The following is a 25371-nucleotide window of genomic DNA, read 5'->3' as shown; positions in this document are numbered from 1 at the left end:
GCAGCCAAAATGGACCATACAATGGCCTCAGTGAACACATCAGCACATAAGTAGAGATGAGGAAACTCAATCACATTAGATATTAATATTACTATGAGTAAATTATATATTGTTATAGACAGTGTGTTGTTAATGTATCTTTGGGGGCGTTGCATCCCTGAACCTTCAGAGGTTTTTCAGGGTTCTCCCTGCCGGAAGGTTAGGTGTGGGACAGTTTCCTGTATGTGTGCTACTAGCTGTGGTTGTTTCTAAAAGTGGTCAGTAAACGTCCTAAAACTGGCACTTGAGTTTCCGTGCATTTTTGTCCTGAGGTTATAACACCTTTTTGGCGACGAGGATAAAAGCCAAACGCGGACAGTTTTGAGTTTTTGCTACGGATTTTGCAGTCGGACTACCGCTTCGCATCTATGGCTACGATCGGATCGCTCACGGAGTTCGCCGAGGGAGATGGCGACTGGATTGAATATGTCGAGAGGCTGGAACACTTTTTCTTGGCAAACGACATTTCGGACGAAGGAAAAAAAAGGTCAGTTCTTCTCAGTGCGTGTGGAGCGAGGACCTACAAGTTGATACGTAACCTGACGACGCCTCGGAAACCCGGGGACTTCAGTTTCAAAGAACTGGTGACGTTGGTGCAAAATCATCACTGCCCGAAACCCTCCGTGATTGTTCAGCGGTTCAAATTCCACACTCATTCACGCAAGCCGGGAGTTTCGGTGGCTGCATATGTGACGGAGCTGAGACAGCTATCGGAGCACTGTGAGTTTGGAGGTGTGCTGGATGACATGCTCCGCGACAGGTTGGTGTGTGGTACAAATGATGATGGCATGCAGCGTCGGTTGTTGGGGGAGCCCACGCTGGACTTTAAGAAAGCTTTGGAAATTGCTCAGGCAATAGAAACGGCAGCTAATAACACTAAAGACATTCGGAAAGCTAACAACAATATGCACTCAACCGAGGTGCATCATGTATCTCGGAGTGTGAGGGGCAAACCGAGGGAGCTTTTGGAGTGCTACCGGTGTGGGGGGGCACACTTTGCCAAGGACTGTGTTTTCAAAGACAGTACCTGCCATAACTGCAAGAAAAAGGGGCACTTAGCCAAGAAATGCAGGGGCGCTAAGGAGAAATCAAAGAAGGAATGGAAGACAAAACACAAACTAAACACGCATCACCTGCAGGGCATGGCGCCTGAAGAGGATGAGTGTGTCTTCAACATGTTTAATCTGGTTGGCTTTAATAAGTGCTGTGCGGAGCCCATCTATGCCACTATCCAGGTAAATGGGAAGGAGCTACAAATGGAGGTGGATACAGGGGCTTCAGCTTCGGTGATCAGCCAAGCCACCTACCACAGCTTGTGGCACTCGGGCGGGGCACCAGCCCTCCAAGCGACTGAGATAAGCCTTAGACAGTACACAGGTGAATGCATTCCCCTGCTTGGTGCTATAGAGGTGCATGCAGCATATCAGGGTCAAGAAGCTGCAGCAACACTGCTGGTGGTGAAAGGGGAGGGGCCTAGTCTGCTGGGTCGTGACCTTCTGCAGAAAATCCACCTGAACTGGAGGGAAATCAGGTATGTAACGGTAATAGCAGAGTTACTGGGAAAGTATGCAGATGTGTTCAAGAATGAATTGGGCACTCTCCGGGGCACCACTGTGAAGCTGTGTGTGGACCCTTTTGCCCGGCCACGCTTTTTCAAACCACGCACTGTACCATATGCCATGAAGGCCAAGGTGGAAGCAGAGTTGGAGAGACTACAACAGATAGGGGTCATTGAGCCAATAGAGTTCTCGGACTGGGCAGCCCCGATCGTACCAGTGTTGAAAGAGGACGGAGGGGTGCGTATATGCGGTGATTACAAACTGACAGTGAACCAAGCCTCTCAGCTCGACGCATACCCTCTGCCTCGAGTGGATGACCTTTTTGCCACACTGGCGGGTGGTCGGACATTCACAAAGTTGAATATGAGTCATGCTTACCAGCAGTTGCTGCTGGATGAGGAATCAAAAAAATATGTGACAATAAACACACACAAGGGGCTGTTCAAGTACAACCGCCTGGTGTTTGGCGTTGCATCCAGTCCGGCTATCTTTCAGCGCACTATGGACAATCTTCTGCAAAACATTCCTGGTGTTGCTGTTTACTTGGATGACATTTTAGTTACAGGTAAAACAGAAGAGGAGCATCTGCGTAACCTTGAGCAGGTGTTGAAGAAGCTCTCAGAAGCTGGGTTGCGTTTGAAGCGCAGTAAGTGTGTTTTCCAAGCCCCTAGCGTGACATACCTGGGTCATCGCAGTTCTCCTCCATACCCTGGATGAAAATCGCTGCTTGGCTGATTGCAAAAAGGTCCCAGCTCAACAACATATCCCTGGGCAAATGGTTTTGCTATTCTTCTGAGACATGATGCTTGCATTCCAGAAAGCAAGTTCCCAGGCACATAATTAACCCTTCCACTGTCCATCACAAGCTCCTAAGGTCAGTGAGAATCCATACAAACTTTCATTTTTTGTAAATTTTTAAGCACTTGCTGCATTACCTTCATTTATCAGGCAAGGGGGATGCTACTTCATGATAACATGCATAGATCTCTCATTCACTACCTGATTTAGAGTAGTTTTGTAGTTTCACGCTCTAAATAAAAGATAATTATATGACAGTGAGTGCTGCATGTTTTATGAACATATAAAAACAATAAACCTTTTTAAAAAGCATAATTTCTTTCCACCAGCCAGAATACAGAAATTTACAACCCTTATTGACGATAAAAACAAATAACTTATTAGACTCTATCTAATTCTTTGTCTTGCAGTGGTTCTCATAAAACATGTAGGCTGGAGATAAAATACTGGCATCAGTAATGGAACAACTTGTTATGAATATGAGCTCAGAACTGCCAAAAGCAAAAACAAAGACAGATAAAAAAGCACAGACATTTGAGCAATATTTTTTTTAATGTTACATTTTGTGCCAATGCACATCATCCGCCTTCAAATGTGATACACCTCCCACTGTGCCAGTTTCAAAGCCTTATTCTGTCCTCAAATTTGACTAACATTTCTACAGCACCGTATACATACACATAATAAAATCACGTCCCGCTGAGGATAGTGTCTGGAAGAGTTGTTCAAACCAGGCAGTTCTCCTGTGAGTTACAGTCTGGTTTACATGGTGCAGCCCTACAGGCATCACTGTCAGAGCAAGCTTTTATTACCAAGTGCTCTGGGTCTGTTTTTCACCTCTCGGTGTGAGGCTGCAGTCAGCAAAAAGGCAAACACCAAACAAATAGTCACTATGCACTTAAGGATTTGCATCCAGGTTATAGAACCTTTCAGTGCAACTGAGTTGCTAGGAAACAGCTTAGGTTCACCCTTGTCCCTGCCAGCTATTAGTGCTCACAAACACCTGACTCTTCTCTCATGATAGGTGACCAGAGATTAAAATAAATAAATGATACCTGTCAGACTATTTTCTATAGTTGACCCAGGATCCATGACACGTGGAAAATGCAGGAATAAAAGTGGACTTGTAACAGGATATTTCCCTTTGCAGGATATATAATGGCAACAGCGCTGCCCTGCACTTGACCCACATCACCTGCACAGATACAAGCTCTGCATTGAATTCTGCCCCCTAGAATTGAGCATTTAGTAAAGAGCTGATATGATTTCAAGATGTTCCTGTATTTGTGTTGTAGCTACCATGTAATCAAGCTGCCATCGGGTCTGACCTTCACCTCAAGGCTTGACTGCTGCCTGTTCCACAGTTGTTAGTTGGCATTTAAAAGCAATCTCGTTACCTTTCAGAGTTACTGAGAAAAGGAACTTGCTAGACTCTTTCTTCTTCTACTGTTACTGCAATTTCCTGTTTTTCATCTCACTCTCAGCTGCAGTATACAGTGGTGACATGAAGCGGATTTCTTTAGCAATGAGGAACAGTAGCTTAGAGCTTCACTTTTGCAGGATTTCAGTGGGGGGAATCATGGAAGTTTGACCATAATCTAAATGTGTTTTGTAGACTTGGAGAGGGTGCATGACTGGGTTCCTAAAGGGCTGCCGTTGTAAGTGCGACCTGAAAAGCAGAAATTTGACTCAGGAGGTATAGCATGTCATCTACTAATCAGAAAGTTGTGGTTCAACCTGTTGTGGTTGTGGCTGCTCCAGTCTCCATGCCAAGTTATCATTGGGCAAAATACTGAACCCTGAGTTCATTGGAGTGTAATTTTAAGGTAGAAAGCACTTAGTTAAGATAAGATAAGATAAGATAAGATAAGATAAGATAAGATAACCTTTATTAGTCCCACACGTGGGAAATTTGTTTTGTCACAGCAGGAAGTGGACAGTGCAAAAGTTATGAAGCAAAAATTAGAATACAATAAGAATAAATACAGTACACAACTGTACAGAATAAAATAAAATAAAATACTATATACAGTAAAATAAAATGGAATAAAATATGCAATAGAATACAATAGAATACAAATGCTGTATACAACTGAGTTGTAGAAAAATGTGCTTGTAGGAATCTGTGTGTGAGCGGGTGAGTGAGATATGTTGCATAAAGTGCTTTGAGTGCTCAAGAAGTGAAGATAAATATTATATTAGAACCAGTCAATTACGTGGATGGATGGAGTTACCTTGTTACTACTTTTCAGCTGACCTTTGTGTGCCAGATGTGATTGTCTGCACATTCTTATTTCCCCCTAGACTTAGTAAATACTACCCACCTGCCGCTATTCCTGTTACAGCCGAGTACCTGCTGTGTTGTGGTGTGGACCCAAAGGCAGACACACGGGGGGCAAAATAAATCTAACAAATAGTGAGCCTTTATTGAGGCAGATGAAACACATGAAAATAAATGATAACATAAACACAGCGAGAAGTAACAAAACCTAGACTGGGAGTAATTAAAACATGAACCATGGAGACATGAGGAGGTAAACAGATGACTTAACAATGAACAAAGGGAAACAGAGGACTTAAATACACAGGATGGTAACGAGGGAAGTGGAAAACACAGCTGACAGAAATGAAAATGACGCCACAGCGGAAGCAAAACTAAACGCACTGGACCTGGAACACGAGACTGTCAAAATAAAACAGAAAACACAGTGAGCTGTAGACTGTGACAACTCAGGCTTGAGGGATTGAGAGGGGACACTTGAGAGAGGTGATGAAACATGATGGGCTGGAGAAACGTCCGTGGATATACATGACAGACAGGAAGACATGTTAACAGGAAGGGGATATGACAGCTCGACCGGACAACATGGAAACAAATATAACTAAACATAGCAGCAAATACAAAGATAACTCCATAACAACACAAAGAAGCTATAACCCCAAACCCTGGAGGAGCTGGAGGAGCAAGTGCTGTGTTTCTTTGCCCTGCAATTCCTCACATTATTTAAAGAGGGAGTTGTGTTTGATGACTGGGGTCAGCCTGGCTGCTATCATCAAACCCTGAGGCTCACATACTTTAAGTCTCGGGGGAAATATGTTTACGTGAAGCCTAAGGGATCCCAGAGATAAAAAAGAATGAATTAGTCAATTTCATTTTTGATTTCATTTTGATATCAGACGTCTCGGGTAAGAACAATGCAGAACATTGGTTTTCACTCATGAATACTAGATCAACATTTACAGTGAAAATTCACGTAGTCTTTACAGTCAAAATACATGAAAAGCAGAAAGGTGTCATTTAAAAAACACAGTGATTTATTGCTCGTTAAGATGTGTTCAGAATTTGGCAAATTGATGATGATTCAACTCATAAATCATGACACACTGCTCTCACGAGCTTATATGAGCTTCCTGTACAGGTTAAAAGTATTGGTACTTACAATACTGGCCTCGTATGTACTCAGTATCGGACCTATACCAACATTTGCAGTATCGCTCACCACTAGAAACCACTAGGTTTCCCTCCAATCTGCTGTGAGCTAAACCTCTTACAGCTGATATCACCGGTGCGCATACAGGGAGATTATACCGCAGCTATTTCTGCAAGAAGGAGAGAGACTTTCATTTTTTTGTAATCCCAGTGACAATCATTCCGGAGAGTTCTTTCACACATCTTGTTTTAAATATGCAAGCGCTTCCTGAAGGGAGTCGTGACTGTGTGAGCTACAAAAAAAAAAGAAAAGACAATCAGTTGAGAGAAGCTATGAATGCATGACGCCTGCTGAAATGAATCTGAATCTAACATGGCTTCACTGGGTCTCTGAGAGATGTGTATTTCATCAGGCTGTAGTTTCACAGACTTAAACACTTGTGTCCAGCCAGACTGAGATGGCTCGTTTTAATGCATCTCTCCCTAATGCTTTGAATGCTCACTGTAATGCTTCTCCTTAATCTCCTTTGGCTCTGAGGAGAGGATGTTCTCATCTATAAGATCAACACAGGAGGACTTAATGACTGTGGAGGAGAACAGATGATGATGAATGATTGTTCTTAAAAAGCTTTTCTGCTACAAAGACATGAAATTTGTACTTAGAAGCCTTTGTGGTAGTTTGTTCTAAGAAATCATTTTCAGATATTTGATGTCAAGAGACAAGTGAAATAATTGTGAAGCTAAAAGTCAGTGAGTACAACGCCGTGTGTTTTGAATCTTTAAGCCTGTTTTTCCCCCTTAAATAGTTATAATCTCAAAGAAAAGGCAGTTGTGTACAAAACTGCCTCCCATTCTCACAAACTCTAATCCAAAAAATCCCAGATTGTCCAAGATCTTCGATACCAAGGTGAATTGATTCTGTTTTATTTTCTACTAATAAAGCAAAACACAGACAAAGACAGCAGAGATGACAAAACTTGGTTCAGTGTTCTGCTTTTCCAGTTTTTCCCGTGTTGAAATTTAAAAGTGCAGGAAAAAATAAAGAGATACAAAAATAATTCTACTTCAGCACTTTATATTTCTTTTTTTAGTTGTTTTTTTCCTTGCATACTGCTTGCATACTCAAGCTTAACATATAACATATGGAGTATGTTTCAGAAAGAAAATAATAGGCCTTAAAGTGTTTTGGCCCCAGACTCCAACCAGTTGCTTGCCTTACCTGGTGGCAAGAAGCTCTTCTGATAATATATCACATGAATTCCATGTTTTCTCAATTAGAAGCTGCTCCACAGATCCAGCAGTTGAGCCGATAAAGTCATCAGGAATGTTTTAACAGAAGTCACAGAACAAGGGAGACAAGACTCTGCAATCAGTTTCCTGCTGAGTTTATAAGCTCAGTCACTCCTGACTGTTTTATTCACCTCCTGACTAAAACACGAAGTCTGCTTTGGTCATACCATGATACAAAATAGAGGATTATCCATGCTAGTGGTTTCACAGTTGCAGTGAAATTGCTCAACTTATAGCTTCAGAAACCAAAACCAATTCAGATTTTGTTTTTTGTTCATTTTTTTCTATCTGTAGTCCATGTGGTTACTGAAATGAACTTCTCAGCCCTGCTGTGCTTTTTGTGTCAAAGCACAAGCTTTTTTGTGCTTAATATAAAATTGTAAGGGGTCTACTAGACTTATTTCCATCTCCATATTTTAATTATTAGATCTATTATAATTCAAAAATCTTTATTCCTCTTTTTTCCGGCCCCCCCCCATCAAAGACAACTTTCTCTGATTTCCCCATGTGAACACCAGAGCTGGGAGCTATGTCCCATATTAGGGATGTCCGCTCACAGTGACATCACAAGAGAGCCATTAGTAGAAAAAATGTCTGAAACAGCATTCAGCTGCAGTTTGACAAAGAAAAAGAGGAAAACTATAACAGGTCCCACGTAGATGGAAGCAAGTAGAAAAAGGCATCCAAACTTTAGTTATGACATACACTCTGTTCTATCGTTATACATTCATATTTTAAGAAGAAGTGTGATGTGATGAAGGGGAATTGATACAGCTGTTGCTCACTAGCAGGATTTGACAGCACCACCTATTATAGGAGTGGATTAGGCCAGGCTAAACGGCCAGAGGGAATTAATAGGATCGAGTGGAGAATAAAGGAAGGCTGCGATGAGATTATACGTGCAGTCTGTCGTCACAAGTGCGCAAACTCATGATGTCAAAAGTACCGCATCTTTTGGATGCTCATGATCAACAAAGCACATAGTCGATACCAACAGTTTTAATGTCTTACTACTCAAGTGTAACTGTTTTCACCTAATCAAGGAGAAGCTTTGAAAAACAAGCCCAAACTAGTGTTTCATCAAAGCGGGATGAATTTCCACTAAACCGACTTTCAAAACCAGAGGTGAAGCTGAACGCGACCTTTTGTTCAGGCGATGAATCCCACCATGTTCCCGTTTAAAATGTTGAAATAGCTCTTAATTTGAATTGAATTTTGAATCTGTGACTCGAAGTGCATCTTTTTTCTGATCACTTTCCGTGTGTGAACTACACTCACAGACACTTTATTTGATACTCCGACTCAGTAACTCAACAGCAATATTTCGATTTCCTCGGGCTCATCGCTACGCTCCTTCAAACCTCCTCAACTCATCAGAACAGGCTGAGGTGAGGCAGGCTGAGAAAACAGAAAAATAAAAGTTAAATTAGTAATGTGGCCTGGGCCCACTGGCGTGAGGATGAAGGGTTTTGTAATATTGATGAGCTGAGTGCAGTAGGAATGACTCATCTGGAGCTGCAGATGAAGAAGGAGAGCTCAAAACGTACAGTCCAAGTCATAGCTGTTTCTTCTTCTTTTTTAACCCTTAATCTTAAAACCATCGCCCCGCAATGCCTTCTCGATATTTAGGGAATCTCTGAAATGTTCATGCTGCATTTTCTTTGTCATGCTGTGACGGCTTTCTGTACATATTATACCTGTTAGGAAGATTATCTGGTGGATGGTTATTAATTTCATAAAGAGTCCATAATGCCTTTCTGTAGTTATACAGAAAACCGTCCCATTCACACAACCACCCTCTCAATACAGAATACAATGATTCAGTGTAATTGAGTAATAAAACCACAATCTTTTCCTAAAACTAACCAGGTAAATTTAAAGGTACGATAATTAATTTATTGAGTGAGTGACTGAGTGGCCACTTGAGGCGGTTGAGCATGCTGCAAGGAGCTGCAGTTTTTGTGGCTTTATTTTTCATCCTCTGAGCCACCTGTGACTATTTAAATCAATCATACCACTTTTTAGGGTTCATAATATCTTATTTTGGCAATTTATAGCAGATCGCACCAATATTTCAATACCAAAAAAGCTTGTCTCAACCAACTTTGTACCGATATAGTTGCTTGTGGGTGTGGGAACTGTCAAGAAAAGAGTGTGTAGTACAAGAAACATCTTTTCTACTCATGTTCGTGTGTTTGAAATGCCTGAAGGACGTTGTCAGAACATATCCAAGGAGCAAGTTTTAAAATTTATTAGAAAAAAGCCAGGAGACCAAACCAGAAGAAGTGGCATGCTGATGAAAATATTCAACAGAAAGACCCAAACAAAGAAAAAAATCATTGGACTCACAGTAAAATAAAAATAAAATAAAATAAAATCCTTTAATTATCAATAAAGAAATAATTAACAACAATAACATGACTGTTGCACAGTAACTATAGGGTTTCACTGTTTGAGCAATCAGGATCAAACCATAAAATCAAAAAGCCAACATGAGCAAACATGGCTGTAATTGAATAATAAAACCACAATCTTTTCCTAAAACTAACCAGGTAAATTTAAAGGTACAATAATTAATTTATTGAGTGAGTGACTGAGTGGCCACTTGAGGCGGTTGAGCATGCTGCAAGGAGTTTCCTCAGTTATTGTTTCCAACAAAGACTGAGGAAACAATAATAAACAATAGCTCAGTCAAACCCAGAGGGCGTGGAGGAAGAACAACAGACAGAACTAAAAACACAGAAAACCCCAAGCCTTTGTCCTTGAAAATAAAACAGGAAGTAAGTTGAAAGGGGTGCACTAGAAAGGAAAACACTCAGCAAAATAAGATCTGAGAATTCCAATAAAACTCATATTCACAAACACAAAGGAAATCAAAACAAAGGCCATGAAAGCATAGATAATACACAGACCATGAGTGTGCCAAGTAGCACTTGGAAACTGTAAGGCAGCTTGTCATCCCTTACATTAGGAAAAAAAAAATTCAGTCAAGTCAAGTTCACTGAAAACCAGCAAAAAGAAACAATTAAATACACAACATTTAAATGACAGAAATACAGGCTGTTCATCAGAACTGAATGTCATGGTGTCCCATAAATGTGACATTTTATTTCTGTGCCTCATTTGCACCTCAGTTCTCCAGAGATCCAGAGATCTTCTGACTTGAGGCAGAAATCTTAACCGAGCCTGAACCCTGGCATGGCAGCAAGACTAGATTACACGGATTAAATTTCAACCTTTGACACATTGAATGACTTTGAATGACAACACCCACCCATCACTTGCACATGTGCAGACACACAAAAGGAATTGACAAAGAAAAAACTGAAATGAGTGATTTTGGGGTGTTAAATAGGTCAGTTAGTTCTGTTGCTTTTTATGCATTTTTCAACACATTAAAGGTAAAACATGAATTTTCATGTTTTACCTTTAATCAGCTTATGAGTAATAATGTAAATGTACAGCTGGAGGCTTACTTAGAGAAAATAACATCATACATTATTCACAACAAGCACATAACAGAAATAGTTGCTGGCTCATTGTTATTTCTTTACAGTGACACACTTTCAGCCCCATCTGTGATGATGGAGGAGGCACAGTTGGCCAGTTGATGGGCATTAGTTTGCTGTAATATGGCTGCTTTACTGATGGTTTTAATTACTAATCAGATTATTGGCTCCAGCTGTTGCTTGGCTACAGAGAGTACCAACATCAATTTCTGTGTAGACTCCCCCAAAGTATCAATAAAAAAAACATTTGATTAATGTTTCTCATTGTTTCTTATTAGAAGGTGGCCATTAGCCATTAACCCTCTGAGCTCTAAATCATCATCAGCGATGACCTTAAACCTGTAAGCAATCAGAATGTGTACTTTTAGTTTTACATACATTTGTCTTTCAAACTATAGGGTTAGGGTAGGGTTAGCACTTTTGCTGATTTAGACCTTTGTGTGTCTATTTTAAGTACAAACGTAATGTGGCATGAAGGAAAAAGCCCAAACCATAACATTAGAATCGCTGGCATGATTACCATCAGCCTTCCGATTTTTCGGTATCCGTTATTTTTCTTGCATTTCATGCTGCTTGGATGTCCCAGGGTAAAAAATGGCTAATGCTCTGTAGCATGCTAATGAAGTAAGAATCCAATATTTTAGGATCCACAGCTGAGGTCTTCTGTTGCACAAACATACAAATACACCAAAGATATATATTTACAGAATTTTAACAACACTGTAAAAGCCTGAGAACTGAAGAGACCAGATGCTGATTTACTTTTTATTTTCCCTTGTCTGGTCTACAGGTCTGTGCCTGTTAGAAATGTTACAAATTGGACATCCACACAAAATTCACGCTCATCATCTGATGTTCGAAATCTATGACCTGAGTGGACCTAGTGGACTCCATGAGTGAAACCATGATTGCAGTAGACAATAGTGATGTGCAGATCGATACTGAAATATCGATTCTTCCGATTCCAGTAATTTATGTTCTGGAATCGATTCTCACATTAAAATATTGATATTTTAGTACTTTGGGGTACATTTGCAGTTTATCATTAACAGGAACACAGTGGAAAGAAACTATATCATTTGGATTGTCTAAATTGGAAGGAACTACTTCCTCTTCTGCCTTTCATAATCATATGTGAAATACGGCTGTATAAATGTGTCAGCCCCTGGCGTGCGCACTCACAACAATGGATGAGCATAAATTGAGTCATGTGTGGACGTATTTTACCTCCACAAACAGCCAAGATGCGGTTTGTGATACATGTGGCAAGAGTGATGTGTTTTGGCAACACCGCTAACCTCGTCAAACCCCCCAGAGTAAATCATATCACAGAATATGAGCTTTTCTTGAGGCTAACTGAAGAGGAGGAGAGGGACAGGTGCTGCAAGGGGAGACAGACGTCTCTCGCGGAGTCCTTCAGTGCTGCAGGCAGGCAACGTGTTCAAATAGCGCACAACTTAGAAGTTTTTTTTTTGTTTCTATATGATTATTCTGCATTATTAAGCAATAAGAACAAGTAGTCGGATGTCCTGTAATCATTATGAAGCTATATCCTTATATTATTACTACAATTACATAAAGAAATTATATATTGTATTATGAAATACAATGAAACATTAAGTTGGTATCGGATCAGTATCGTTGATACCACCCTGAATTTTACTTGGTATCGGATCGGAAAGGAAATCAGTGGTATCGCACATCACTAGTAGACAACTAGATTGTTCAGTATACTGTATGTAGTGTGTTACAATATACACCTGTTAAAATGTTAATTTTTCCCCTTTGTTAAGTGTTTTTTTTCTCAGCATAACAAGTTACCAAGTTACAGCCTGGATTTACATGCTACCACCATGTAACTCATTCTTAGATATCCTGTCATATTAAGGTCATAAGATCTGTTTGGGCATTAATTAGATGACACAGATTGACCTGTGACAGTAAACTGGCCCGATCAGTTTGAATCAGGTGCCTCTCGTGTCTGGCTATATGGAGAAAATGAGAAGAAGATGATGATGAAATTCATCTGCAATCTGTAAGATCCAAAAGAGCAGCTTGCCTCATTTTCCCTTAAAATGAATTTCAGACTGCTGCTGGTTATCTTTTGTAATTTGAGTGAGTCATAAGTCCTTGGGTTTTAGTTTGGATGGTTCACAGAAAAAATTCCAGGCAGAGTTGAACAGTATATTCATAATTATTGAAAACTTGTTTTGTTCCCCTCTGTACACTACCTCGCATTTACTTTTTATGAAGCAGTCCTGTTAACTCAAAAGACACGACGTCGTACTCTCATTCACAGCGCTTTATTCGTTCCGCCATTTTTCATACTAACAACAACACTTCGCGGGCAACAGTACTCTCGTGATAAAACAGAAAATAACAAGTTAACAATCTCCCTCTTTCTTAAAAATAAAATAAAATAAAAGTAAAAACACACCCCTGTAAACATTTGTATACATATATGTATATATTCATATAAACAAAAAAAACATTTCAAAAGTGCTTTGCTTTACTTAAAGCATACTATCATTGCACACAATAAACAATGGTACATTTGAATGCAAAGACAACTTTGTAAACAAAGGATTACAGTATCCAGAGTCCTTCATCTAGCGCCTTTAGAAGGGTTAAAGGTGAAACTCCCTTTTCTGTCAGACAATCAGCAAGTTGGGATTTTGAATCTGACCAACAAACCTGTCTGATTTTCTTGGCTTGTATGAGCTCTTTAATGCTGCTCATTTCTAGCCTCAGTCTCTTCTCTGTAACCTGCTTGGTAGACTTGAGTGCATCAAACAAGGAATGATTATCAGTCACACAGATCAAAGGAAGAGCATTCAGACCAGTGTTACCAGTTGTAAGCTCAGAAAAAAAGTGTTGAAAGGAAGACAGCACTGTCTATTCCATCTGACATGGCAAGAGTTTCTCCTGCCAGTGTACTTCTGACCACGCGCCTGATTTTTTTAGACTGCCAGAAGAGAGGACAAAACTTTCCTCCTTTACCCATGAGGACGATTAATGCCCCTCCTTGAGTACCGCCATCAGGAAGGTTGCCAAATGAAGCATCACTGGAAACAACCAATGCCAGATCCTCACTGTTACCCAAGTGCTGAAACTTAAGAGTCACTTTCTCTGCCTTAAGTTTACGGATAACTTTGTCTGTGAAGGTTCTCAGTCATCCAGGTCATCGTAGTCAAAGGAGCTTGCAAAGAAAAGCGTCTGGACTTCTTTAAGTTGCTTGAAGACGTTTCACCTCTCATCCGAGAACTTTCTTCAGTTCTAAGGTCAAATGGTGGAGAGTCCCAGATATAAACCTAGTGGGAGTGACCCCCCACAAAGGGACAAAAGGACCCCCTGATGATCCTCTAATCGCCTGAGCCAAGGTGGGAAACTGGGCGTGGGTCACAATCAGCCAGAGTTTCGGGTGTGTTCATTGTGAAACCTGGCCCCACCTTATCATGCGAATTCCTGAGGTCAGATGGCCCAGGATGTGAGTGGGCGTTAAGGCGTCTGGGAAGGGATCTCAAAACTGGATTATAGATGGCAGAGAGTTGGTGTCGTAAACCCCCGCCTCTGTTCAAAGATGGTCGCTCACAGTGGACATAGATGGCTTCTTTCACTCCTCTTTCAATTAGAGGATCATCAGGGGGTCCTTTTGTCCCTCTGTGGGGGGTCACTCCCACTAGGTTTATATCTGGGACTCTCCACCATTTGACCTTAGAACTGAAGAAGGTTCTCGGATGAGAGGTGAAACGTCTTCAAGCAACTTAAAGAAGTCCAGACGCTTTTCTTTGCAAGCTCCTTTGACTACGGATAACTTTGTTCACTTCATGAATAGACTGTACAGTTGCATCTTTGATATCAGATCCAAGGCTACATGTGTCAAACATAACATCAGGCCTTGTTTGTTTGGCAACCCACAAAATCTGTCCTATTTTTGACCTGAGTTGCTCACGTTCTGTTTCACTTAAGGAAGCATCCCTCTGTACAGCCCGTGCTGCTTGTAACTGAACCGGTTGTAGGTTGTCAATGTAAAGTTGTTGATGCACCTCTATTACATCATTAACTGTACAAATGCCCATACCAACATAAGAAAAGCTGTCATGTTCTTCACGGCCCACAAGGAAGGTAGATTTCAGTACAGGAATGATATGAGTTGCAAAGTGACTTGAACCAGCCCAAAGGAAATCATCAACGTGACATGCAAGCACTCCTGTAACCTCAGATTGTTCATTCTGCCAATAGAACACTGCAGGATCAACCTGTGATATTTTACCACCAGTTTTGAGCACAATGTCTTTGACCTTATTGTACCAATAAAGTGAAGCATCTGCAAGTCCATAAACACACTTTTTCAGTTTCCATAGAACATTGTCCTTGCCAGCTTCAGGTGGGGGACGAAGATAAATGTCTCTTGACAGTTCCATTCCCTGCAGGAAGGCAGATTTAATGTCCATTGAATTTACTCTCCACTTGTTTTGACATATCACAGCTTGCACCAGTCTGAGGGACTCAGACGCACATGTTGGAGAGTCTTTCTGTAGTTCTTTAGTATTTACCTCTTCAAACCCCCGTGCCACAAGTCGAGCCTTTGGGACAACACCATTAGTAGTTTCTTTGAGTGTACAGACCCATCTAGTAGACACACATTTTTGACCCAGGTCTTTCACTTCATCAAACACACCATTACTTTGCCAGCTCTCAATCTCCTGCTGCTTAGCAGAATTAAAGGAAATATCTTTTGTTGAGTACATCTGCATCTCTGTTTTCAGCTTCAGTGCAAAGACCATCAACAAGTGACATGTCTACATTTTCTTTTCACCTTCACTACCATCATGCTCAAGATATTGCACATTGTACCAGTTTTTGTATTGCCCTTTTGCTTTTCCCGCTCTGCCTAGCCTAGTGTTGAACACCGTTGTCTCTGTTGGTAAAAGCAATCAGCTGTCCTGATCTTAACTTTACATTTGCAGAGACATGATCAGTGGGTGTAGAGGGCTCATTTGCAGTTTGTGTGACAGACATGTTTTCTGTAGTGTTAGTTTCTCTGTCAATAGTGATGTCTTCTTCCTCACTAATACTCTGTTCACCATCGGGTGTGTCAGTGTCATCATTTTCAACTGCGTCTTTGTTGTCATCATCAGTAGTACTGTGTGGTATTTGTTTATCTCCAGTCTGTGAATCCACTTTACTCAATCTTGACTGGTGTACTCTTACAAGAGTCCCCCCATGTCTTACAAATACAACAGTTCCATCCTGCCCAATAATAGAATAGAATAGAATAGAATAGAATTCAACTTTATTGGCATTGCACATGCACAGGTACAGGGCAACGAAATGCAGTTTGCATCCATCCAGAAGTGCTTTAGTGATATAGGTATATTACAATATATATTAGCAATAATATAGATATGTAAGTATATTACAGAAATGGGTCTATTATGGTATGTTATAATGTACACGGTATGAAGTATGTTATGAATATTCTATAACTATAAGTATGTACAGGCTGTAGTGAGTACAAGCTATGTACAGGATATGAACAGGATATAAATATGAAAAACTATACAGAATATGAAATAAATAACTTTACAGAATCTGAGATATACAGCTATACAGAAATGGGAACTATGCAAGTTGTAAACAGTTGTAGGATTAAAGATTATCGAATGTACAGAATGATTATTTACACAGAGCTATACAGTAGTGCAGTTAAGATAAGTGAGATATGTGGATAATTTCTACAGAGGCTATATAAAGTGCTGGTGGTTGTGAGTGGTGGTTCAGTCCATGTTATTATTGTGTGTTTGAGGGTACAGTTGTCCATTGTGGGTGTGTGTATGTTCAGTCCATGTGTTAACGTGGGTCAGATGTCAGGAGGCAGAGTTCAGGAGTCTGACAGCTGTGGGGAAGAAGCTGTTCCGGTACCTGGTGGTCTTAGTCCGGAGGCTCCTGTAGCGCCTCCCAGAGGGCAGGAGGGTGGAGAGTCCATGTGATGGGTGACTGGGGTCTTTGATGATTTTCCCAGCCCTTTTCAGACACCGCTTCCTGTAGATGTCTTTTATGGCAGGAAGTGGTGCTCCGGCGATGCGCTGGGCAGTTTTCACGACCCTCTGCAATGCCTTCTGGTCCGAGGCGGAGCAGTTCCCGTACCAGACTGTTATACAGTTGGTCAGGATGCTCTCAATGGTGCAACGATAGAAGTTCACCAGGATGTCTGAGGACAGGTGGTTCTTCCTCAGAGTCCTCAAGAAGAAGAGGCGCTGGTGAGCCTTCTTGACCAGCTTGGAGCAGTTGGTCGTCCAGGTGAGATCCTCGGAGATGTGGACACCCAGGAACTTGAAGCTGCTCACACGCTCCACAGCCGTCCCCTTAATGTGGATGGGTGGATGTGGGTCAGCATTCCTCCTGTAGTCCACGATGAGCTCCTTGGTCTTCTCGGTGTTAAGCAGCAGGTTGTTTCTGTCGCACCACTCAGCCAGACGATCCACCTCCTCCCTGTAGGCGGCCTCATCGTTGTCACTGATGAGGCGAATCACCGTGGTGTCATCTGCAAACTTAATGATGGTGTTGGAACCATCAGCAGGTCTGCAGTCGTGGGTGAAGAGGGAGTAGAGGAAAGGGCTCATTACACAGCCTTGTGGTACACCGGTGTTCATAACTACACCTGGACCCCTCCACTCTGTACAGTCGACTCGTTTGTAGTATACTTTATCTCCTGCCTCATATTTGTCATCTGTAGGCCTAAGTTGTTTGCGTAGTGCTCTCCTGATCCTTTCTGAACACTCTGCCTCAGTAAATGCTTTCCTGGAAGCATGTAATGCTGAGATATGTTCAGCTACTCTTGCACTTACAGTTGTGCCCTCTAAGGCAGGTGGCTTATCCATCACCCGCACCCAGTACTGTTGGTCAACAGTACTGGGTGCGGGTGGTTAACACTGTCACCTTAACCACTATACATCTATGACTTTAAAGCCTAATTTCAAGTGCTTAAACTTTATTTTAAACAATAAACATAGTTCCCTACCGGGGGTCTAGAAATTTTTGTTTCAAGGGTTGAAAATTGAGTTAAAAAAGACAAATAACCCAGATGTGACCTGAAATCAATAGTCATTAGATGTTGATAAACTCTTACATGACATTCTGGCAATGTCTTCAATAATCTACTGCATCTTCACCAACATTTGTGCACATTGCACTATATTAGTTGTACATGGTCATACTGCCCCTAATTGTTGGAAAAATATTAATCTGTGTTATCCTCATACAGTGTGACAGTTCAGCTGGTTGGAATTAAATTCTAATTCCATCCATTTTCTTCCGCTTATCCAATTCAGGGCCGCAGGAGCCTATCCCAGGCGTCTTAGGGCAAGAGGCGGGGTACACCCTGAGCAGATGACCAGTCTAACACATAGAGACAGGCAACCATTCATACCTGTGGGCAATCTAGAATAGTCAATTAACCTAAACCCACTAACTGCAACCGTGCTAACCACCTCACCGCCCTAAACTCTGTTTTTACAGCGATTATTCTACAAGCCCAGTTTCCACAGTTAAAAAAAAGCAATTGGTTATATTTTTCTCAGCAGGTCTTTCCACTCCTTCAGAGAATACTGGTTTGTGAACCAAAGAATGACCTGGACTGAAGCTCAGAGTGATTGCAGAGAAAAGTTCACTGATATCGTCACCGTCTGCAACAGTGACATCAGCCAGCTCCTTCTGACTATTGTACAAAACAGAAAGGAAATCTATGGTTACTGGGCATGGATCGAGGGCTACGAACAGAAATGGATATTACAAACTGAAGCAGCTAAAGTTATTCCATTGTACAAAAATGGAAATAGTCACCAATTCAAAAAACCTATGTAGTGATTTTCTATATTACACAACAACTTTTTTCAACCCCAAGTACTATATATTATTTACACTCTGATAGCACATTGGGGAGCAACCAAGGATATTTTGGCATACAGATGAAGTAGCCAGGGACTGAACACCAACCTTCTGATTAGTCGATGACCTGCTCAAACTCTAGAGCCGCGGTCTACATTAAATGAAAGCACCACAATAAGTTATATAAAAACATATAAATGCTTGTTTAGTTAATCCCACATTGGCACTGGCATTGGGAAGGAAGTTGCTGGTATACAGTAGTTATGTGAATACACATAATAATTGCAGTTATGCTTTATAGTTGTAGTTAGTTAATATTAGTAAATATATCCCTTTTTATTACATGGCAGTGATGCTAAAATGTTTGATCCCACTGTCCCTACACATGAAAGCTCAATGCAGTTCCGATGTCAAACTGGGTGGAGATTTGTAGGTGGTCTGCAGTCTTTCCGTGAGTCTGCATGCCTTCAGGCTTCACCTGGATTGATCAGTGTAAGCAGAGAAGTACAAGGGGTAAAAATCCCTTAAACAACCATGTAATTCTTAAATCTTCAGGCTGAAGTGGGACTGTACCTGTTAGAAATCAATATAATAATATCAAATAATTTTAAGTTTGTGGGGGTAAAGTGAAAGTGAAAATATAGTGTGAATGATTTTGTTTTCCCCTTTCAATTTTGCATCTCATCCAGTTTAATTTGAATTGGTATTGATGGATGAGGAGAATTCATCAATTGCCACAAAAATCCTTTTTTTTCCTTTTGTTATTGTATTTAAGCAGAAGCTCAAGTTAGCCACCCGAGTCTTTATTTTTTGACAACTTTTGACTTCTTACATTTTAAAACAAAGATCTTTACTTCCTGGTCCCTATGCTTTTAGAACCAGTTCTTCAATGCGTTTAAGGTGAGTTGTTACACATTTCCCATCACTGTGCCTTCTGGACATCAAACCAATATGAACCTAAATGAATTTACGTAATTTCATTCAGTTATAACACCTGACAAAAATTGTGTCTTTGCACAGTTCATGGATGCTGTTTGCTAACTAAGCTAGCTGGGGTTAGTTAATAGCGCACTTAGCATTCCATAATCTTGTTTAGACATTTCTATGCTTCTGACTCAAATCCAAACTGCAATAGGTGACAGCAGGGGCCAACCGTGCTGTAGAGCCTTTGCCCCGCCCCCTAACTTTTATGTCCTTAAAATCAGTTTATACCTAAAAATAGTTTTTGTCTTCTTAGAACAGATAATGATACAATAAATAGTTTTAAAATGTTTTTGTGCATATTTTGTTGACTCTATAGGGCATAGGTGTCAAACTCTGGCCCGCGGGCCAAATTTGGCCCGCAGCCTAATTACATTTGGCCCGCGAAGCCATACCAAATTACTATTAGAGCTGGCCTACTGGTATTATACAGCTAATATATATATTGTTTAGTATTAAGCTTTGCTTGTTCCATATTCAGTTTTCCAGCAAAAATTATTTGAGTCCATAAGAAGAGATTCATTCTTATATCTGGAGGAAGATTTTTTTTTTCAATAAATATTAATGTTAGCCCGCGACTTTGTTCCATTTTTGAATTTTGGCCCACTGTGTATTTGAGTTTGACACCCCTGCTATAGGGGATTTTCACATACTTCACTCAAGAGGTATATGCTACCCTGCTTGGACCTCTTGCCCCTCCTTTGCCTGTTCATAAAAAAATTTCTTGACCTGCCAGTGGGTGACAGTATAATGGTTGCAAGGTTTATACTGTACACACTCTGGCTCCAACACTTTAAGTGTTTAAACAGGTGCGATTTAAGCAAATTCATCATTTGCTTCTCATAAAGGGAATAATTAGCCATGTAAAAAGCATCTTTGATCGCTCTCAAATATTTTACAGTGCTGTTTTCCCCAATGCATGGTGTAAATCAAAGCTATTTTATCACTCTGCATAAAGAAACGTGAGCTAAATTTGGAGATAGGTAACCAAGATGGTGAATACAGAAACACAGCAGTTGAAACATGCGTCTCTGTTGTTTATATGCATGCTTGTGTTCACGTGGTTGTGCAGAATCATGCCTTCACTTCAATCAAGAGTGTGTGGCATATCCCTTTACACAGTCCTCCCAGCCAGAGCTGAGTGTGGTGAACGTGACGCATCAATTATAGATAGTCAGTAATGCACACTTTGCCTGAGTGCATTCCCAAGTGGCACCATTAAAGATGAGAATATTCTGGGCTTCATTCACGGCAACATCAATTAATTACTGTGGTGTTCCCTTAAATTCTGACTACCTCTCTTCAAAGTTTCCCTCCAATCCCTGTGAGTTTTTAAGAGTGCTGCCCAGAATATATAAGCAGGCTTACCTCGTTATCTCATTCCTCTGCTGACACATCCATGGTGATGGATAGATGAACTTGATGATCGTTTCTTGCATCTACTCACTTCTAATCTGTTATCTAAATGCTTGTATCTTAACATATTCTCATATTTCCATCCAATTAGGTTCTTTTCTGTTCGTGCATCTTACATCAGTAGTAATGGGAATAAGTAATTATAGTAGTAATAAGAAAAAATGTACAATTTTAACAGCACATCTGAGTTTTACTATATGATAAAGAAACGCTGCTCTATTTAATGAAAGAAATCTGTCAGCACAGCGGTTTGGTTCTGGTAGCTCATTGCCCGTCCTGTTTTTACTCCAGGGTGACTGAGTAGCAGCTTGAAGGAGAAATTAAATGAAGAAACTGCAGCTTAAATTTTAACTTTGCAATATTTACCCAAATTATGTGCAAAAATAAGCTCTCTTTTCTGTTCCCCGTTTTTACGTACACTGAAAAAAATATGTTGTTGGATTTACTTAATTCAATGGTGGACATTTGTTGCACACAGATGTTTTGCTTTGGCAGCAACTTAAACAATTGAGTTAAATTAACACAATTTATTCATGTTCAATAAACCTGTGCAATTTGTGTTGATAAAATGTGACTTAAACATGTTTTGATGAAGTAATTTGAGCTCTTGGAATATTTTAATCCTTCACAATTTTCTCACGTTATCCCAACACGATTCAATAACTTTTACCCAATACTACTTGGTCACTTAAATACTACATGTTATCTTCAAATTACATTTTGCTATTATATTCTAGTATCAAATACACAATTTTCAAATGGAGGCCTTATAACAGATTGTATTGTTCTCTTCCAAGATGGTTGCTGGCATCCACCAGTAACCTTTCAAAACAACATGTCTAATTTCACTGCAGTAGGTAAAGAATTAAACTGACATTACTCCTCTACTGAATCTATATAAATCAACAGTTAAATAATGTCAGTTCTTCCGTGTTCTCTGGAATCAATCGCAGCAAAGAAATTAGACTGTTTCTTTTGAAAAATGTTGGGAAAGAACAATACAAAACATTCTATTTAAGGCCTCTGACATCAAGATTCAGTTAAACAACAATTATAACTAAACAATTTGAGGTAATGTTAGTTTCCATTAACATTAAATTAGGTTACTGAATTGGCAAACACCTTCCTATTAACACTACCCATTTTACCCCAATAACTAAAGAAATTAGCACTTGCAGGTCAAAAACTTTATTCAAGAGACGCAAAAATAACATTGATACAGTGACTGTCAAAAATTACAGCACTGATCATACTGTGACATCTTGGTTCAAAACAGCACACTTAGAAATATTCAACGTTCTTTACTTCAACTGAATGAAACTGAAAATACCATTTCACACGACCCATATGGGATATTTAGACTGTATAACTGTTCACGCTACATCTCTTCACTAGTAAAAGAAAGAAAAAATACAAAGAGAAATTTAAAAATGCTGCCAAACAGACAAACAGAACTTGTACAGAGCAAAAGGAAAAACAAACAACAACAAAAAACAGCTCGTCCTCATGGCAGTTGCAGAGTATATAAAAATGAACCCTGCGATCCGTTCCTGGAATTGAGCTTCAAAAATGCAGCAGAACAAGTGTGAGATTTAAATGTCCTCTCACCTAGAGCTGGTCACCTCACATGCATAACAGTGAGCTTCGTTGCAGGAGCAGTTTTGTCTTAGTTGTGAGCTTTTCTTGAGAGCTGAGTTGCATCCAACTCCATTACCACCCATTGAATCACCTCAAAAGTGTAGCAGAGTTGTGATGGGTAACTCATGTTGAAGGAATAAAAAAGGTCCAAACAGCATGGCTACTGCAAAGGTCACGTTATCCAGATCTTGAAGAACAACATCAGAAAAGTCATTGCCTGGCGCATCTCTGGAGACAGATGTTCATTGTGGTTTTCTCAATCTGTGCAGTGGCCTCAGTCAAGTCCTGGTTAAACACAAAACATTTCTTTAAGATTCCTTTTTAAACTCATCTCTTTTGAATCTACCAGTTCTAATGTTAGAGTAATTTAAACCAATGCAAGCAACATAGTAAATAGCTATAGCCAAAGAGTGGCCTGCCATGCTGCCATTCATGGTCTAACAGAGTTTCTAAGAGAGGGTGAAAAACATAATAATTTCAAATGCTTTACATTAGTTTTTGTTAGAAAGACACCGGCCCATCAGAAATCCAGGCTATGTCACTCAGAAGATGTTAGAATTTAGACTTTCAGCCCCACAATTTGGTTAGCTGTTGGTCAGTTGGTCTTTTTTTTTTTTTTTTTTCAAACAAAAGCTAATGTAAATACTGGTGGGATTTTCCTTTGGTCATTAGAATGACAAATTTAAAGTTTTTTCACACTGATGTGACCCCTAATACAGGGTTGGGGGTGGGGCCTCAAGGGCCGGCGGCCGAGTTCACTACCAGGCCTCATGTGAACTTCAAATTATTAAAGAGGACTACTGGTCCTAACCAGTCCAATGAGGATCAAGTGGATAACTAAATGCATTTTTAAAGGTTGCAAATCCACAATCTACTCATAAAACACTCACCATGAACTCCTGCACCAAGATGTTGCAATTGTCTTTCACACAGATGCGGAGCACTTTGATGAGGGACTCCGAGCATTAATGTCATCCTTGACTATTATAACAAAGAAAACAGAGATTTGTGAACTTTTCAGTAGCACAGAAGAAAATGATCCCAGACAAAAACTCTTGACTTTTTAAACCAGTCAACATGCAACACCAGCATCTACAAAGCAATATCAAAAGTTCCTGTTTGACATCAACTTTATGGATATATAGTTTCCAGAACATTTATTTTTAAAAAAAGATAAATTTTTCTCAGTGGGCCAGTAAATGCATGACGAAAATTATGGCATCCTTTTAGTGGAATCATTACTCACAGGTAATAGTTGACTGTTTCAATGGATGTAGCATAAAAATTTTACTGACCTAATGCAATACATATACACTTTGTAGTTAAAGAATTTTAAAGTTCTTACTGTCATAATGGCAGCTACATCCTTTAGCTTTGTGCCCTGTTCCCCCGATCACTTTGCAAACACTTTCAGCAGACTGTCAGAGAGAAACTCAGCTCCGTCAGAAACCTTGACTGTAAAGGCATGGTTGGGATGCACTGGAATGCTGCATTTTATCTGAAATGACATAAAATTATTTTGAAATAACAGCAGGCACTGTGCTTGGTTAATCAGTAATGTTTTGTTGAATAAAAACTGTGTTTCCAGATCTTATGGGATTAAAAAAAATCCAAAGATGTTTGTTTCTGATTTGCAACCCAACAACCCACAAGTTACAACCTCATTTCAGTTCAAGTGTGCATTAATGCGAGTCCAGTAATCACCTTTCTGGCAATACATACAGGTATAAGTTAAACCTATGGAAGATTTTGGATTTCTCAGTTGTATTAATAGGGTGAGTATGCATGCACCTAATAATTATAAAAAACCCATTATAATTAAGTTACAGAAACGAAAATAGAATATACTTTCTTACCATAACACCTTGAACCCACAATCCATCAGCTGACTCCTGGTGAAATGCAGAATAGAGGTCATCTCTCAATGTGCAGCAAAAAAAACAAAAACAAAAACAAAAGGACAGCAGGTGAGGCCAGGAGGGGTAGGGATGTAAGCTAGCATAATGCCGCTGATGATATTAGCTAAAGCTGTTCAATGTCCAAAATCTCACTAACACCACGGTGCAGTAAATACACAATGTAACTGAAGAGTCAGTTGGCAAATCTATTCACACAGAAAACCAAATTATGTTATGAGTGCCTCGTAATTAGGTTTAATGTGATATTACGGCTCTTGTGCCAAAGACAAATTCAAATGAAAAAGCGCCAATTCTTTGACAACAGATAAAACAGCAAATAAGCTAACGGCTCTTTTTTAGCATGTTACATGGCGACACTCTAGACGTTTAACTACATTTGGCTGAAATATGGTAAATATTAATTCAAAAAATCAAGACATACCAAAAACGTAGAGTTGGCTGCTCGACTTGACTGAGATGGATGCCTTTTTTAAACCACGATCCAAAGCCCGCGAGATGAAATCACGCGTGGTTTCACGAGATTTAAGGTTGCTATCTTATTGACTTACTTCACCTGAACATGATATGAACAATTTAATACACCCTTTCTGCATATCATGTAGTTTTTACACTATATAGTTACATTTAACTTTAAAACATGAGGCAATTGTGTTAAATACATGCAAGATGCTTACATAAATCCAAGAGATGGCCAGTCCCTTTTTTTCAGTGTACCTTAATAGTGGGGCAAAAGCAGTGTTTTTGTTTTTCAGCTCATTTGTCTACTCCCTCTGCTTCCCCTGCTGTGGCAGCCTTTGCTCCTTCCTCTACCACCTCCTATCCAACCTCCTCTCTCTCTCCAAATCTCCACTTTCCCCTTATGACTCATTTATCTCTGACTCGCTCACTTTTTTTTGTCTATT

At 40.0% G+C, this 25371-nt stretch overlaps 1 long non-coding RNA gene across 3 annotated transcripts; it reads right to left on the bottom strand.

Annotated features, from left to right (window-relative positions):
* Window positions 1–22198: 22198 nt before the first annotated feature.
* On the bottom strand, window positions 22199–25164 carry LOC146683644 (uncharacterized). Of its 3 annotated transcripts, none has more exons than XR_014917646.1 (5): window positions 24891–25164; window positions 24407–24470; window positions 23896–24048; window positions 23441–23531; window positions 22199–22835 (listed from the first exon to the last, which is right to left on the bottom strand). It is a non-coding gene; the product is annotated as an uncharacterized LOC146683644 (long non-coding RNA). The 3 variants fall into 3 exon arrangements; XR_014917647.1 differs by having other exon boundaries at window positions 24407–24442; XR_014917645.1 differs by having other exon boundaries at window positions 24407–25164.
* Between the last annotated feature and the right edge of the window lie 207 nt (window positions 25165–25371).

The sequence above is a fragment of the Copadichromis virginalis genome, linkage group LG22, assembly GCF_057382275.1.
Source record: "Copadichromis virginalis isolate Kocher_CV1m ecotype Utaka linkage group LG22, C_Virginalis_male_GT1.1, whole genome shotgun sequence".
Taxonomy (NCBI): Eukaryota; Metazoa; Chordata; class Actinopteri; order Cichliformes; family Cichlidae; genus Copadichromis; species Copadichromis virginalis.
Note: the sequence above shows the minus strand (reverse complement) of the source record. Positions and strands in the feature narration are given on the sequence as shown.